We start from the raw sequence: 19,222 nt of genomic DNA, 5'->3' as shown, positions 1-19,222 counted from the left end.
AAAAAAAGAAACACAGACACGCAGAGGCGAACGAGAAGAATAACAGAAAGTCGGTGATGAAACGTCCAGGAGCGCACCTGTCGCGGCATACGGGAAACAGCGAAACAGGTGAACACCCGTACACCTGAGTCGGTTTCACGACTTAACACTTGCCTCCCTTTAACGAACGGCTAAACGGGCCTCGCGCGATTCCTACGGCTACTATTCACTAATACTATTCACGTAATTTCTCATCGTTCGTGAAAAAGTAAGAAAGGGTCGTGACTGGTCGACGGGGAAGAACGAAGAGCAACGATGCGAAGGAACATACTTGCCGGCCCTGCATCGCGAACTCGTTGATCCGTGTAATCGTTGATTCGATTAGGATAAAGGAGTGAATATAATTCTCCTATGTCGATTCGTCGTTGGCCTTCCATCGCTTGTGTTCCCCGTGGAAACATAAACCCGTTCAAGTTGCGAATAAGATGTCTAATCTTTTGCCGCGAAATTTCGATCGATCCGCCGAAATTCGACATTTTTTCGCGAGCAGACGAAAGTAGGTAGAAAACTGTCAGTCGCAGCAGCAACTTAGAGGAGCAATAGCAGTAGCAGCAGGTTTTCACTTTTAACGGTTCCTTAGGGGGGCTGAGCGAGCTGCATTGTGAAGTAGGTTTAAAAATGCATTCATTTGCATACAAGCTGTTACCATGCCGCGCACGCGTTCTTGCCCCGAAACACGCACTTTTTTACGCGCGTTCACGTAGGTACTTTCGATTCAGCCTTTACCTGCGCGCCGTACACACGTATTTATGCATGTACAACTCGGCGCTGTGGGTATCGTACGCGCGTCACACGGCCCATGCAATAGGACGCGGTAGCCTGTAAAACAGTGGCGGGGCACCTGCCCATATGGTCGAAGCCGGCGGGGCGCGCACCGCCACCGTGCTTTCCATCTGGTCTCGCAAAGCACGAGACCTCGCCCGCCGGTGTCGAAGAGCACCGTCAACGAGACGATCGCTATCTAAGCTTATTTCACCCGTTCTCCACCTTTAACGTATTCTATTCTTTACGCGCGACCCTCCTCTCTCGAACATCGTTTCCCGCGCGATGTCTACTTCGGCCGTACGAGACAGCTTTTGGCGCCATTCGCACCGTGAGAAAAAAAAAAATTGTTCCACGATATTTTATATACTGGAAGCTGGTACCAAGCTACGAATCAAGTTTAAACGAATCAAGTTTACCTTCGGAGTACTAATAATGGAAAAGTATGACGATGCATGTAACCGAAACGACCGGTTGCACACGTTCGTTGCGTGGTCTTTCTGTGTTCGACGGAACTATGCTTGCAAAGGTGTGCCCGCGTGTAATATGCATAAGCGGCGTGCACGAAAAACAGGGGAAAATCTTTAAAACGTTTCGAATGTTCCCGATCACTGATGAATATACGGTAGTCGGGGGAACGGTAGTACGCGCATGCCATTTGCATAACGACCGACACTTTACGCTCCTGTGAATGAACTTCGTGTGTGAACGGCCAAGTAATCTCGCGAACTGCACACCTGCGCCGGTGGCACCTATCTTCTTTTTCTTGTTTCCTGTGTTAGCTAAAAAATTGGCCGAAAATTCCGTGGTTCGTAATACAGTTTTGTTAGAAAACAAATACCACTTTGGCGCCTTTAATAAGCGCAGCTGTAGGGTTCCGATACTATAATTACTAGGCCACGATAAATCCCGAGTGCGTGCGGTCGTTCGCTTAGAAAAGGGGACTTATGGTCCACCTGTGAATTTTATCGTTTCATCTAACGATCTACCTATGTGTCCAACCGACAAATGGCCATCGTAAAAGAGAGAGGGAGAGAGACCGTCGTTGTTTGGAATCGGTGTTTGTTACGAGCATCAAGACGCAAGTGCACGAGGGGTCCTGCGAGGGACCGTTTTCATTTTCTTTTTTTGCACCGTCGATTTACGCTGACCTCTTTAACGCCCTTTGAGTACGATGCAATCCGTGTTTAACTCCGCTACAGTCTTTTAATTATCCAGGGTGGAGAGCACGGAACCGTAACGTCTGCGAATAGACGACATTCGAACCGAAGCGAACGTTGAAAACTTTTCAAACTCCGACAATCTCGACCTCCTCCAAAACTGTTTTCGTTCCTGTGGACCGAACGACGGCAAGTGCAAAACGACGACATTGAATTGTTCCAGTCCTCCCCGGTCGTACGACCGAATACGATGTGGTCCATATCTGTCGGTTTTATAGGTCGTAAAGTATCCGCGCGAGATCGTCGAACACACGATACGCCTTGAGATCGTGTCCTAAATATGAAAAGGGGGAATAAACGAGGGAGGGGGGGGGCCAACTTGATCCCCTCGATCGGGTTTAATCCATTTCGGTGCTCCCTCGTCTCGCCGACAGGCCTGAGCCCCGCGAAGGACGAGTCAGGGATCGGGGGCCGTGTTCTCCGACCGAGGAAAGAAATAAAATAGGGCGACGGTTGAGAATTTTAACATGCTTGCAAAAGCACACCCGACAAGACCCCCCTCTCTTTCCTTTTTGCATGTAATGTATTCTGTAAAAGCTGTTTTTAACGACTTGCGTGCGAGGATGGGAATTACGGGACGAGAAGTCTGAACACCGTACCACCCTCTTATCGATCTCCTCTCCTTCTCCGTCTTTTGTCAAACAGAAATGGTATAATTGCTTTTCCGAGTCTGTTGTTCCTTCGAGAGACGATCAAAGATCGTTGTGTCCTTCGTATGTAAGAAATTCATTTCACGAGCCACGTCTTCTAGGGGCATAGTGAAATAAACGACTGAAAGTAAATCGGTCTGTTGATCGTAGAAATTTGCCGCTGGCGTCGCTTAAGCGATTAATTCGCGTGAAACGCGCAACGCGGGCACCGCATCGCGAAAACCGCCTGGCGCACAATGCGATTATTCACGCGTCGAACACAAGAAAGAAGCGGCCAACTAACGGTCTCTCGATTTGCCTCCTCGAGGGTAACCCCGAAGAAAACAAGAAACACCACGGAATCTTAGCGCACGAGTTTCGGGTCGGGCCCAGCCCCCCCCCCCCTTCCACGCATGAAGGGAGATCCACGGACGAGCCGATCTAATTCGGTCTTGCGAATTGAATCGCGGCCGAAGGAACCGTCGAGCCTTCCAACAAAAAGGGGATCGTTAAAAAAAGGAGAGAAAAAAAGAAGGAGAGCAGGTGAGCATACCCTGTCTACCTCCTCGGTACCTATCCCCCTTCTGTAGAGACATCAACGGAAGATCTCTATAGAGAATTTGCAATTTTCAGAGGTGTATTGTCTAAGCTCCAACTCGAGTAGAGGAGCCAAAGAGGAGATTGACGAATCTTTTAACCGTGTGTAGGTGACAGCCGCGAAAACGCTCGAATAATGCGCGAACAAAAGAACGAACGGTGTCGTTGCGAATCAGGTTCCCCCGTTCCTCCATGATAACGAGAAGAAATTTGGTCGAGACGTCGCGCCAGTTTCACGACGTTCGAGATTTTCGTAGGCCGAGGAGCCAGCAAGAGGGGTTTTAGGGGGAGGGCAGGTGAGCACTTCGTACCTAATCCCTTTTGAAAACGTCGTTTCGAACACACAGACGCGCGAACTGTACACGTATAAGAAATATACGGGCTGTGTACAGACCGCGAGCGGTCCCTAAAAATAGTCTATTCATCGTAGCAAACCCCCCTCCCTTCACGCTCACCTTCCCTTCAGGGTCCGTTTCTCGGAGCTCCGTCCTTCTTCGGCTCCTTTCGCTCTCCTCGTCTCTCGGTTTAGCTCGCAGAGACTCGGTTCTGATTTATATTGAATTGACCCCGGGGCACACCTTTTGCCTAGTGACGTTTCTCTCGAAATGGTCCCGCGTGTCTCGTCGAGTACGACGACGAGCCCGCCGTGGCACGGAGGGGCGAAACCGAGCAAGGTGAGAGACGAGCGGGCACACGAGTCGGCAAAGGAGGGAAGAGAACCTTGTATACTCGGAGGAATCGAGGGGATTTCATAAGAGAGAGAGAGAGAGAGAGAGAAAGCCCAGTCGAGGGACAATCAAACGTGCATTCACGGGTGCTGCTGGTGCGCTCGGTTTTTGGCAATAGAAACGGGACCGAAGGAATCGAACGGAGGGCGATAGAGAGAGAGAGAGAAGAGATCGGAGAATCGGAGCAGGGACAGGAAGCTTGGAGAGGAAACGCGTCCTGAAGACAGACTTTAAGCCCCGCGCCTATTTGGATCACACCTGTCCCCCCCACCCCGTTTTGTAATTCCTCCTGTTTCGTATTCCCATGCACCGTGGACTCTCTCCCTTTTGGAAACTTTAGAATCGCGCCGAATTGCAACCGATGTTTTCCAGCTTGTCAAAGTACCACCCGGAACGTACTTTACAACAGCGTGGGTGGGAAAAATCGTTTAACACCGTCAATGGAGTTCGAAAAGGATTCGTGACGCGTATTTTCACGGTCCTGTCTCGATATTTCGACAGGATCCGTGGGTGTTTCTATGGATTTTTTCGCGTGTCTTTGCTGGAAAACTGGAGAACCGTCCAGAGGTTTTTAAGGTCTCTCCCGACGAACATTTCAGGCGAGAGAGTCTCGTCGATTCGGAGGACCTTGCAACTTCTCAACGGTCAACAGTCAGCAAAAATCCATACTTTTCTTTTCATTCCAGTTCTTTTGCAATTGCTCGAGTCGAGTGACGTCGTCTCCACCGTGACGCAGACGAAGAAGCAATATATAGAAACGTGAATGACTCCCAAAGGGGAAAGGAGTATGCATTCGGTTAAAGGCCCGATTGAAATTAAACTGGAAATTTGCGAATTCTAAAGGAAGTCGGGGGCACGTTTCAGGGCTGCTGCTGTTGCTTACCCTTTCCCGACGAGCCGGGGCAGGGTGCGGACATTCAGGACGCGCCTCGAAAATAAGACAGGAACAATAGAAACGAAACGAGTCCTGGCGAACAAACGCGCCTGGCCATTTAAATGGAGGGATCCTCGAGAAAAGGTTCCACGAGGTGGACCCACGGGGTCCTTCCAACTTCGACAGGAAAGTTTGTATAGGACCCACGACTAGCCTCGCTAGCTCCTTCGTTACGAGTCCCTTTCATTTTTTCTTTCCCTCTAGACTAGTCCTTATCCGTTTCCCTTTCTACCTTCTTTCTCAATGCTCCCTCTTTCTCCATCCTTTGGCAGATGTACCAAAGCCACGCGAGTATATACACACCTTCCTTTTTTTTTTTTTTTCCTTCCCTTATCCGTACCCGTTTCACCTCTCCGCCGACCGAGACTCGTGCTACCGGCTCGCGGAACCCTTACACAATTAGACTACCTTCTAACATCGCCTTTCACAGCGAACGCTTGCGCCTTTGTTCGGCCCGAAAACCAAATTCGGACACCGTCTCGGGATACCCCAATAGCCCTTGCCTTTTTCCCCGCATTTGTATGCGAACACGAACGTTCCCCAGACGACACGAGACAGTTATTCCCTGGAGTATCCTATGATTGCCGAAATACACACGGCTTGTCTATCTTTTTCCTTTTAAACTGTACTATATATGGATCATTGTGTCGCGCGTTAACCAGTTACCACTTCTTTCACATGTATGACTTCCGTGGCTGTTCGTTTCCATGCGACCGTGTATTCAGTGAAACCGGTGTGCCAATATATTGGTACAGACCGATTCTTTACAATTTTTTTTTTTTTTTATAACTAGTGTTTCTCGAAGGAAACAAAGAAACCAGAGAGTCTGACACGGCATCCGTCTCGGTGAAACAAAAAAACCCTCTCCCAGTTTTTACGTTTTTTTCTTTATGATCCGGACAAAAATAACACAAAGGATTATTGAACCATTTGGGACCAGAGGCAATTTTTCGTGGAATTCGAACGGGGTGAAAAGCTATTCGTGGGTACGACACGAAGGCGTTTCTACTCATTTCTCTTCGACCGGGGACATTGATCGACAATGGTGGGGAGGGGGGCAATAAATGAATTCGCGAAACCCCGAGGAACGATTGAGACATGAAACGACAATGATCGGTTGGCCCTACCGAAAGGATGCCTATCGATCCCAGTCATTAATAATTCAGGACCCACTGATATTCGTGCGGTTACCGGAGTGCCTTCGATTGATTCGAAGGTATGCATTAACCGCTTGAATGTTAACGCGCTCGAGAAAATGGTTACCATCGGGAATTTTGTTGCAGAACGACACGAAAGTTGCATCGGCCAAACGAATTACGTATTAACCCCTTGCCTTGTAACATCGAGTAAGACTCGTGGTGACAATATCAAAATGGATTCGACAAACAGAAATATTATTAGTTTTCTTTGAGTCAAATTGAAATACTAGTTTGCTGATATTGATATTTAATTTATATTATTATACACGAATTCCTATTGCTTCTGGGGACTTATCGATGATAAAGTAATTTTGGAAACTGCAGACATCAAGAAAATCAAAGGGCAAGGGGTTAAAACGTTGATCTTTATGCGCTGTCATGTTTCTTATGGTTTGCAAGGATTAAATAACGATTTCGATCACAACATGATTACACTTGCGCGCAGGGGAAACAGGTTTACGCACCGGTTAGATCGTCGAGTAAAAGCAATCGAGAGTTAACAAAAATTTACATTTCCCCCAAGCATTTCGATACTTGTAATCCGTTAAAAATCGCCGCGAAAAAAAAAAAACAAATCGCCTGCAGGAGGCTCGTCTCGCGTCGCGAACCGCTCCGAAACGAAGGTCGTTTCTTCTTGTTCTCCGACGATCGTCGAACAGGACCGGCTTAGGTGGAGAAAGAGGTAGACTCACTGCGTGTCCTTGAGCAGGATTCGGCTAGTACATCCAAAAAAAATCGACACCGTTATCAATCACTTTTCCGAGCACAGGTATCAACAACGTCGTGGCACATAATTCGCGCTTGCGTTCGCGCGAGGAATATGCGACGATGTTTCGCGATCGGAACCGAACACGGAAAGGTGCAGCAACACACGGTGCAAAGGTGTCGGAACGTGGCACTTCAACGGCTCGCTCTCTACTGACGTGGTGGGGTTTGTAACGTGGGCCTTATGTAGGAAAGGGTCCCTAGGTAAGGCTACGAAACAGGAGAAACCGGCCCTCTCTTGCTCTATACTGTACCGTACTATACCTATACCTATACCTTATACCTATATCCCCCTCCCCCCCCCCCCCTCCCCACTACTCGAAGCCGAATGACCTGACCACGCCAGCCACTCCATTCGCTCTCCAGGTGGACGTTCGATGATCCGCGGCTCGAAGGAGCTGGTGGGTGTTCAGGATCGTGGTCGAGTGGAATGTTGGGTATCGATAACGGGATGCATCTGAAGAACCTTAGCGATACGATCTTCGTTCGATACAATTGCAATACATTATTGTTGTTTCGTTCGTTTTCCAGTACACTTCGATGGTCGTTGGAACTGCAAATATCGACAACGAACCTGAGAAATGTCGGGAAGCCTCGGTTAAAATGGTAACAAAATAATCGACGTTTAATGGTTAATCGATGAAAATCTGCGACCAGAATCGCGACACACTTGGTCCTTTCTATTTTCCTAGCTATGTGAAATATCACCGTGCGCAACCGACCGCATACTCCACGCGAAATAACGATCGTACCCAGTCCGGTTTTCAAGTGGGAAGTTAGATCAAGATCCGGGTTCTATTATCTACTGGAGTTATCTACTAATTCGGTACGCATTGCAGCCGTCGACGTTGCGCTGTACGCTTGAAATGCATCGGAACCCGAGAGAAAGTCACCGATCGGCCGTACGACCGAATCGAGAGACCTAGAGCCAACTGCCCACGTAGAGTCTCTTAGATCTGTTTACAAAGTGACATCGAACCCACGTCAAACCGGTAGGTCTTTCGTGTGATTTCTAATCTCACGGTTGTTCTCTCCGTAGGAGACCTCAAAGGTATACGGTGTCCCTCGAGATCCAGGTAAGGTATACATATATATATATATATATATATCTTTCGCAGACACGTCCATCCGCGCTGAAAGCCTCCTTTGGTCAGCCAGACGCCGATTCCCGAGGTGTACCGCAAATGTTCCGTGTTCACGCAACCGTCTAATGTTCCCTGAAAAGGAATCAAGGCTCGTGGCTCCGTTCACCGCGGTATACCGGAAATTACTTAATAAACGAAGAATCGACCGCAACGTGTGCCAGAAATTATCTAAAAAAAACCCGTAAAAACAAGCAGAAGAAGAAGCTTGACAATCGATCGCGTAGCAAGGACTCGAGAGACGTCTTTCACGGACGCGCGGCAATCTTCCGGCCGTTACTTTGAATAGAAGAAACCGTCCTCCGACCGAACGGATCTCGAGGCAAGAAGCGAATTCTTTTGTGCACTCCCCCGCACGCGCCAAGAAAGAACTCGGGGGCCCTCTCCCGGTTCCTTTTCACGTACCCCCTTGCTCCGGACGCAAGCGATCCAATTATTCGGACGAATTCGACTTATTCTTCGAGTCTGAGCTCTCCTCGATCTTGGGACCTCTCGACGCGATCCATATAGAATCCGTCTGACAGCTGGTGTCTTCTCCCGAAACTGGATATTCATCCGTCAGAATGGTGCTCTTTCTTTCCCTGTCCGCTCCTTTTTCCCCCGACTTCTTTCGAGGATCTCCCGAGTATCGTCGTTTGATCGGTGAAACCTAAACACGGTCCACCGGACTCTGAAAAAAAAACAACAGTATCGACAGTAGTACACCCAATTCTAGTTTTACACGATAGATACGTTCCGGAAGAATGAATGTAAAAACACAATAATACAATAAACTATATGAAAATTCATATTAAAATCTTATCATTTTCGACATTTTATTTTATGAAGATCGCACATGTATATAAAAATGTGTTATATAAAGTGAATTATCACTTGAAAAGAAACAAAAATATCTGGCATCGAAGCTGTTGCGTTTATCGAGCAACTACCCTAGGTACTTTGGCACTGCGAATACCACTCGGTTTGATAGAATTCGCAAGGAAGTCGCGGTAGAAAGGCACACGTAGTCGAGGAACGTTGAACCACGAATCGTTGCACGGTTTTGTAGATGCGGGACAGCTGCGCTCGTGGTTGCTCGCGACTGTTCGCGCAAAAGACCGTGCAGTATATACCTACACACGCGTGAATATCGAGCAGGGATCCTGGCCCCGGAGAATAAAGCGGTTTTCATTATTACTGGCGGATTTCGATGCGAACACAAGGCCCCGCATATATATCCATGCTCGTAATTAGAGGCGGCCGGTGTCTCGTGTTCTTAAAACGCGACGCGTATAATGTATACCCGCACCGAACGCCTCGCGGAACAAAGAAATCGAAAACAAGGGAACCTCTTGACTCGCGATTAAAACCCAGTCAATGGCTGTAGGCGAAAAAAGAAACGGAAGAGAAACGCGATGCAACTCCGTTAAAATAAAGAAACCCTCTTACCCTCTGTCCGCGAGAACGATGACGATTGAATCAGACAGAATATGTTTATACTTGAAAAATCACCGACTCTTGGTCCTTTCAAAATAATCGACCTTCTTTTCCGAATTCACCCCCCGATCTATCATAAGCATCGGTTAATAGACGCCGACAGACAAAAAAAACAAAAAAAAAGTCAAACGAATGACTCGGACGTCGCGATACACTTTTGAAAACGTTCTCCTAACGACTTCTTCTGTCGTTTGACACGCAAAAAGGGGAAACGCGACAGCTCGTTTCGAAACGAAAATACTCTTTTTTTCCTTTTTTTGTTCCTGTTGCCCGTTCCCCCGTTTCACGATGGAAAAAATCTCCCGCAAAAGGGCACACGTACCGGAGGAGGAATCACCCCAGATTTTCCTCGAGTTTTTCTCGATGCGGAAATCGGGAGGGTACCATTCGGCAAATTAGAGCGGAATTCGATTGTTCGGGATCGCGGGGCTGGAAACGATTCGGCGGGATCTTTTTTTCCAAGAGTACGCGATTGGAAAGGAAGAACGACCCTGGGGAGACGCTCCTCTATTTCCATTTCCGTTCTTCCTTTCTCCCCCAGGAATTTCTCTCTTTGTTTCTCTCGGATCCATCGTGCGACGGGGCGTTAGGGCTGTTCAAAATTCAAAGTTTTTTCAAGTTCCCACGTCCGTCGCGACGATCGTCGATCCAAACTCTACGGCAACATAAGTCGTCCGAAACCGCACGCCCTCCTTTGTCCGGCGATTTTTACAATGTACGAGAACGAAATACGGCCGTACGTTTGCCATTCTCGTTAACGAAATAATCGCCGATGGACCGACCGAGGATCGATCCGGGACAGAGAAAGTTTATTCACGGACGCCTAATCCACCCCTGGAGTCGGCGAGCAGACATAAGTTTGATCGACACCTTTGTAAGGAACTTCTCTCTATAAAATGTGTATAAATATCGGAATCATACGTTCCATTTACAGTTATACCCCGGTACAAGGCGACACTGACCCAATCATTTTCCATTTCCGGTATTATTTGCCCCCTCCCATAACCTTTTTCCCCCTGATGACGAATCAAAGCGTTAGATTAGAAAATATATTACGTAATACCGGTGGATATTCGTCTAGGCTACACGTTTCTAGGGGAATCAACAGTGATAAATAACGCAGCTGCAGGAATAATGAAACACGCAAATAGCGTAGAACAGAAATAAGGACAGCTGCGTTAAAGAGTTATTAGCTTTTGTACGATGATTATTTCCATCGATCGGTGGAACGAGTAAGGGGTAGAAAAACAAATGATCGACGTCCCGGGGGATAACTTGTCCAGTATCGTACCATGTGCAATGTTGAAAAAAACAGTCGATTGAATTCCAAATGTTGCTACTCGACGCAATCGCGAATTATCGGAAAGCCTCCGCCGATTGCACGAAAGCCACCAGTAATTGAAAGTTTCGGAACAAGAACGGAGAGAATGTCAGAGTGTATATACCGTAAACGCTATCGAGCGTGACGACGATAACAGCGTTGTCAACGTCGAACGAGTTGTCTGACGCAACCAGACTGACTATACGCGGATCCAGACAGACGTATTCGTACATTAACAATTTATTTCGATCCCTCGATCGTCCCTCGACGGAGCCAGAATTGAAGATATCGAGGAGCTTGTAGTAACTCGCACGGATGACACAGGAGGAAAATAAGGAGATAAACATGTCACTTTGACAACGATGAAAGGGGGGGAGGGGAAAAAGGGCGCGGGAAGTATTCGTTTGAAGTACGCTACGAGAAAGCAGGAGAGGACGGGTTCCCCTCATCGGTCTAATCGGTTATTGTCGCGTTATTTCTAAGCCGTTAAGCCGTCCCGATTCTTTTTTTCGGGAGGCGGACAGTTTTCTCCGTGCCCTACGTGACACTTTTTTCTACTCATCGGCTTTCTTTTCTTTTTTTTTGTTTCACCACTCGGGATCGCTCCGTGGTAGATCCGCATCGAGCCGTGGCAAAAATATGATCTATCCGATTGTCCTCCTGTTCGACGACACAAGACGAGAAACTCTGAGAGGTAATCGCGAATTTATATCAACGTGTTCTACCCTCTTCTACGTAACGAGAGACCACCATCGATTCAGACGAAAATATTTTAGGCGTGACACACAAACGACAATAGTGCCCACGTCTCCACCCCTCGAAATGTTAAATTACGAAGCAAATTTGCGTTTGATCGTTGGACACACATACACATACACATACAGGCATTGCTCGACCGTGATAATTCGGACGGTGGAACAGAAACGCGTTCGTGTTTAACGGGGGTAAATACGTATGTGTGTGTGTGTGTGTTACGATTCGGAACCGTAACCAGCCGCCGATGAAATTGCATATTCATACACGCGGACACGATTCTTTCCTCTTGGCCAAAAAGTAACGCGTGACGGAACAATGAGCACGCTCGTAAATCCTGGCAGGTGGTAATCCTGATTCATGCCTCGTTCGGGAGTGAACCTCGCTGATCCTTTGGGCGTGCGGTTACGTCGATCGATCCTAATCTACGCCTAGCGTCGTCTAATTACGGAAACGATTCCACGCTAGGTACCCCTTATCGTGTAACCTGTGTGTGTCGTTAACTATACCAGTTTAATAGAAATTTAATTTCAAACCTTCGGAATCTGTGCACAAGAATAAAATGGAAAAGTGTCGACGCGTTAATTGGAGGCTGAGTGGTTCCAGGGTTAGAAATCCGATGGAAGATTTACAAAAAGGTCCTGGCCAGAGACTACTGGACCGTGAAGATTTAGGGGGCGGAAAAACTTCTCGGCCTGCGGAAACCTAGATAAACCTCGCTCGAGGAGCTGCCGAACCGGTCGTAGAAAAAGAAACGGCACGAAAAAGGTTCCACCAGTAAAAGGAAAACCGTGCACGGTCGTCCGACTTTTACGAGGAAATGAAAACAATGACGGAGCATCGACTACCCAATGATACGACCGCATACTCGGTTACTTCTTCCCCTTGCCCGAGAAATCAATTGTTCTTGGAGTGGAGGCGTAGAAAAAGGGACAATTCAATTAAACGTATATTTAGATAACGTGCAAAGTGAAAGGGAAAAGAGGCACCACCAGCGGCATTTGTTCCGATCGTGAGATTAGAATTCCATGCACGCAAGTGTTTCAATCCCCCTTGCCCCCTCATTATCGGTATATCCGATCGAAGTCGGGGATCACGCGTACTTACGCTCGTGAAACGTGTCGCGTAATCGGTCGGGGGGCTTACCTTTCAAAAAGAATAGTCGACGTTTTGCGGTAAAGCGGTGCGATTGCCAGCCCTTTCGCCGTGCAACTTCCAACTTTTTCCCCTTGAACAATGAACGGCCTCGTTGACCCCTCCCACTTAAACATTCCGCTTTGAATACCCCTGCGGATTATCGTTTCGGGTCGAGGGTTTGTACGAAAGTTTTATACGCAGCGAACAAGAAGGATATCGGGCCCTGATTCTGAAACAGAATTCAGGATAACGATAGAATTAATTGTATCGCGCTAACCCAATAAAAAAAAAAAAATGTGGAAAATGTATCTAGCGATTTTTCACTTGACTTCTCCTGGCTTTACAATTCCCGCTTCACCAGATTTATAACTATTAGTAAAGCGTCACTGCATCGCCATTAATTCCGAAATTATCTCACAAATTCGATCCAAGTGCCTACCAACGATTCGTTTTCGGTTAGTAGCAAGGGATGCTTCGACGTTCCAAAAGGGGTATGTATACCAGGGCGTTTCGCCAACCCCTTTAATGTCCGCGAACCCTAATTTCAAGAAAGGAATTTGTCGATGAAACGGTTTCATACATCTCGGTGGCCACAAAAGCGGCCGGGCTTTCCTGAAGTGACTCGAGAGATCGTTCATGGGGGTTGTTTTCAAATACTGTCCCAGTCCTGGAGATATTATCGCGACCCCTCTTCAGGCTTTTCACGTTCCTCGAGAGTCTGGACCTTGTTCGCGACGGAAGGGTTACAAATCAAAGGTTCCTTTCAGAGTCAACCTGGAGGACTGATTCTCGGCAATGCACCCGGGAAACTCGACAGTCTTCGAGAATTATTACATCTTTGATCGCAGGTGTATACCTTCATCTGTATTGTACTACCTATCGTAACAAAATCGTTCAACTAAAATACTGTTCGGAACCGTCAGCCTCGAATTAGTAAACGTTCGATTAAACCGTGTACACGGAACGATAGAAGTGATTTTTGAAAATCGATTCGTGGAAAAAAGAAAATCGAAGATATTTGGCTCGCCGAGTGGGCGCACGTGCGCGTCTCTCCTTGCAACGGGCCGTATCGAAGAAGACGGTTAGCGAAGCTACCTCCCATGGGAGCTGCTCTCGAATATACGAACACGAAGATCCAGCTTCCGTTACGAAAATAAAGCACGGTCGGGAACCGCGTCGCGGACCGTGTCACCTCCCGAACAAACAAGAAGGCCGAACACGGTCGATTGTGCTGACAAAAGTTGCTATCAACGGTTCTATTCAAGACCAACCGTTTCCACGAAAATAAATCAAGTCCCCTTGTTAATGTCGCATAAAAACACGATTCTTAACCATAAAACGTTTAATCGCGAGAACTTGCGCAGTATCCTTGTATCGTTAAAAATTCTAACGACACGATAAGGTAGTTCCATTTTAGTGTCCCCTGACACTTATAACGTCGTGTTCGATTGGTAGATACGTGAGAATGATCTTATTTCACATTCCGGGGAAATAAGGCGGAGAGCTTCGGAAACGATCGATTCCCAGGGTTATAGCCACAATTCGAACGATATTAGCCGCGGTTAACGTTTAGGAAAGGCGGTAAACAATGGGACATAAATTCCACCCCCGATTATCCGTGACACCCCCGACTGGGTAACTGCCAAGAGTGGGCCAGCTATGGGAATGGGGCGAAGATATTGTGGGACGGGATTGATGGAAGGCCGTGTACGTGAAAACAGGTCAGCGAAGAATGCCGCGTGAGAATCATCCGAATACCTTCGGTACGTTACGAAAACGACAGCTGAAATATCTAGCGGGTATAACAAAAACTATCTTGTTTTGCGATACCACGTATCTATGGAAGTACGCAGGGTTAATCTTCGAAAAAACAAATCGTCGTAGGAGTCGTTTACACGTGACAGGACGAAAAAGAATGGAGTTGCGAATGACTGGTCGAAGGATCGGAAAATCGTTTGGGAAAAAGAAGAGAAACTTGTGTGGAAGGGCAGGTCGAAAAGTAGTTCGAAGTCGCGCCACGGGAGGTCCACTGTACAGAAGGATCCAGGACACGATAATGAGCCCTCATTCTCGAATCAAGCATGTCATTGTAATTTCAGCCATTCATCGCCTGTGTATCGTACTATCCCACCACAGAATAGAGCGTATTACTTCTTCTACTTTCTTCGTGTTCCCTCGGAAACACGCTGTAATCCTCTGGACAGTGCAGCAGCTGGATCTGAGATCCCAGACGCTGTGCGAAAAATTCCCTTGTAATTGGGATTCACAGGAAACTCGATTGAAGTGTGGAAGGGAGAGAGGGGGGAGATTGTCAAAACTTGACCGGCATTATACAAAGGTTAACAAGCGTCGTTACGGCTTTATTTTATCGCCGTTGCGTCTAAAAGCAACGCGGCTTTTTTTCTTTACGGATCAACGAAAATACACCCAGTCACCGGACATCAATTTGTTCGATCCGAACGGCACAGCGGAAAGGAACCAGTGATCGCATTGAAAAACGATGACTCCGAGCAGACTTCTATTATACGCGGAATGAGATCGATCGATTATCCTAAAAAATTAAGGGCAATGATTTCGCAACATCTCTTTCGGCAACGCCATATGGCGTTTCCGCTGCCAATGGACGCGCGACAAGCGATCGATCCAGTCTCGCGCTCTAAATAAACGGTAACAGCGACTGTGAAACCATTGAAAAAAAAAAAAAGAAAAAAAATTATTTAAAGAAAACGTACAACGACGGATCCTCGATTGACGAATCGAATAAGTTTTCGGACACCGAGAATCGTTGACTTTCGCCGATCAAACGGCCACCAATTTTGACCGGACACACGCGTAGCTTCTGTTACCAATTACTATTACGGTAATAGTATTACCAGCCTGTCCATTATTCCCGAAATTACCCCGTGTCAAACCGCGTATGCCACACGGTTAACGTCGACGTTTGACCGCCAATAATAAGTGCGTGTCGTCGTAGTAACGTCGACAGGATAAATACAAATGATAAGACCCTGTAATTAGGCGTGTAGAATCGAGGGTCGGGAGGGGTTCGAGCGCCTCCACGTTACCCTTTATGAGCCCTACTCGCCTCCTAAACACTCCCTCCCCCACGTTCGCCGAGGTGGTCAACTCTTGACATACATATATTACAATGAGCAATACAAACGAACGTAGAACAGCCACGAATGCATAATTTAGTTTGAACCGGTGGGGCACGGGTCACGGTGACGATGAGGGGGTGGCGGCGCGACGGGTAACGGGGTTTACGCTCTGTTAACCGAAGAGGGGTGCTCGGTGGGTGGTGTTCGTACCACCCCGAGCCGCCGCCGCGGATAAACGGCAGTTGTCTGGCCAGAATAACGTTCCCTCCCTCCTTCCACAGGACATGAATTTTCCGCCTCGAGAAGTCATTCGATTTCGTTCAACAAATTTATTCGCTTCCTTAGCTGGTTTTTTTTTCTCCAGAAAGCTATTACGCGGCGTGACATAAAAATGAACGATGTCGGAGAGATGAGTGGAACGCCGAGAAAATTGCATTTTTTCCACGGATCAATTCACAAGACACAATTACAACGATTCAAGCAAGGGCAGAAGTCGGTTGTTGTTCGTTTCGAGAAACATGACCGACGACAGACCCTCGGCCCGATGGGGCAGCGTGCGAGTAAAATTATCTCCCTTCGTGGTCTGTGAACGACCAAACAAGAAAAATGGCAGAGAAGCGAGAAAATGTACGTCGGTATTTGGTGCGACAGAGACAGAGGGAGAGAGAAAGAAAAAGAGAGAAAACCGCCGAAGCAGCAGGTTTTCCACCCGCTCCGACATCGCTTCCTTCGCCGCTAATTGGCGAGAATGACGCACGACCCTTGTAATTGCTCGAACGAGCCGAAGAAACCGAAGGATGATATGTTTCTTCCTCCCACGAGGTACGCACCAATTTTTCTCGTTTTCCTCGAAAATTTTCGTCCCGATCGAATTACTCGGCTCCTGCCTTCGTTAACCGCTGGTTACGTTCTACGATATATATTTTAGGATTTGCTCCCGGTACGTAACTACCGCGCGTAAATAGATATTGTTCTTAATTATCCGCGAGAAGAGCTTGGTAAATAATCGTTCTCGATGAAAATTTACGCGAACAAACGTTTTTCACCGTCCCCTCTGAGAGAGGAGAATAAAAATAGATGACTCGGGTTAGTGGCGTAGAGGTGAAGGCCATCGAAGAGGGTACTTTAATTAAGACTTAATTAGTAACCTTATTTCGCGACGTAGCGAAGGCGTCGAAAGCACTGGGGCAAAAAGGAATCGTTTAAAAGATTCAGAAGCAGTCAAGCTAAGGCTAGCGTCTTCATTGTAAATTATTGTGCGGCCTGATAGAGGGGAACATTATTTCTCTTTTCTTTGGTCAAGATTTTCTGGTCGAAGGGAAAAAGTCCTTCTAGACGACGAGGATCTTTGAACCGTTTAAACTCGATGGTGTCACGGTGGTCGATGACCGTATCTGCAGCTGTCTTTCTCTTCTATCGTGACCAGTGTCCATCTCTGGTAGGTGCTGGATGCATTATAATAGCATGTATGCGCAGGGATAATTGTTGTCATCGGGCCGAAGACGTAGTTCGCATGGAGTACGGGGGTCGCGCCTATACGTCGACGGGAAAGTAACCGTCGCTTCGTTTAAACGGTTCCGTACCGTGTCGCAGACCCCCGAATATCCTTTCATCGTTCTTAATCGAATGTCTTCACGGTGGCCGATGCCCACTATCTGGGTTTCATTCTTGCCTTCCGTGTTCTGGGGACAAGTTGCTCCTTTCGGCGATACATCCGACGAGAGTCTCCTTCCGAGGTTAGATTTAAGGCGTCACGGGACATTAAGCGTCGCTTGCTTCGCACCCTTCGACGGTCACATGCAGCCGACGAGTGGCAAATTTGAAAGAAGTATTCGGAAGTTGGTCGTTCGGTAATCATCGTAAATTCACGTGTTTCTTCACCGTGACGATCGTCGGTTTTCCACGACGTGGGATAGAAAGTCGTCTTCCCTGGGAGAAAGCAAATTTCTCTAAATATCGTTTCATCCCGACCATTTTCCGCTTGAAACGAGCCTCCCTTATTTCGAGCCCGAGATGTCGAGAACAGATCGACAAGCATCCGTACGAACTCCGAACGCTTCGAGACCCATTGTTGGAAGCACTGTGACAACATTCGAACATGACTTGCAGCCGGAATTTATGAACCGACGGAAGTGCATTTAATATAGTGGCAAATAAATCCATTCGATGAATCGGGGGCTGGCTATCGAGAAAAGTGTATAGTCATGTTTTCGTGGCATTCGTAAAAATGTCGCGGCAAGAAAGCGTCATTGTATTGGAAGCTAGAATTACGGAACGATGACGGAACAAGTTCCTATTGAAAACCTCAAACTCGATGAAGGGCTTCGAATAACACACTACAACGGAAAGTCGAGTAAGCTTTCGTAACCCCTGCGATGTTGGAACATTTAGGCGACATATGCGCCGCAAAGCGTCCAAGAAATGTATGCAGGTACGGTCCCCACTTGATCGCAATTGCACAGGTCCCGGCGGGATACGCGCCACGGACCGTGACGAAAGAAAAGGGCAATCGCAAATATGGAAATATATGAAAAATACTTTCGAGGCACCGTTTCCTCGAAAGCCACACATATGGAAGCTATTTCGAGGATTGTCAAGCAACGATCACCGCCACGGTGGTCAGAACTGCATCTGTGGTTTCGGAGGACCCCTCCTCTCCATTGCCCTACAGAACACGTCGGACACTGATCAGTCCCGACGCATGCCAGTCTCTCTCCCTCCAGATCCCCTTTTACCCTTCGCGACTTCTCGAGCCGAGAACGATTCCAACAGAAGGGGAGAAACATTGAAAACAACAATTGTCCCGTGGTGAATTGAAACTTTTCGCCGGTGTGCATATAAAATAAATACCAGTTTAACACTTTCAACTTATCGTCGATCGTACACTAAACACTTTCCCTCCCGAGAATGATCGCGCGATCGTCTAAAAGTACCTGGGTAAAAAGGGTTTATATTAAAGGGGACTATAGAAAGTCATTTATCGTTGCGCTCGACTTCGTCGTCTCGTCAAGCTTAAAGAAGAAAATAGGAGAAAGAAAGGCAGAGAAAATGGGGAACAAAAGCGACAGAGGAAAACACGATGTCTGAGAGAAACACGGCAAGTCTCGCGAGAAGAAAGAGGGTTACAAAGACAGGGCAGAATGTCCAGGCTCGAGTCATAATTTTCTGGCGAACGTCGCCGCGACGCTCGACGTGTACGTGTCACCGCGTCGCGACGCACCCGTCCGTCTCGTCGTGACTGTAACACCAAAAACGAAACTCCGGATACTTTATTGCCATCCTCCGAGGCAAACGTTTCTCCCTGTTCTTTCATTGAAAAGAAACCGTCGTTCTCGCCGTTCCGTAGTTTCTTCCTTCGTATGGTATCGTGGAACAGACAACGATCACAAAAACTTCGAAGCACTAAAGTTTTTTCATAACTC

Source organism: Dufourea novaeangliae, unplaced genomic scaffold (assembly GCF_001272555.1).
Source record: "Dufourea novaeangliae isolate 0120121106 unplaced genomic scaffold, ASM127255v1 scaffold112, whole genome shotgun sequence".
Taxonomy (NCBI): Eukaryota; Metazoa; Arthropoda; class Insecta; order Hymenoptera; family Halictidae; genus Dufourea; species Dufourea novaeangliae.
This window is presented reverse-complemented; position numbering follows the sequence as displayed.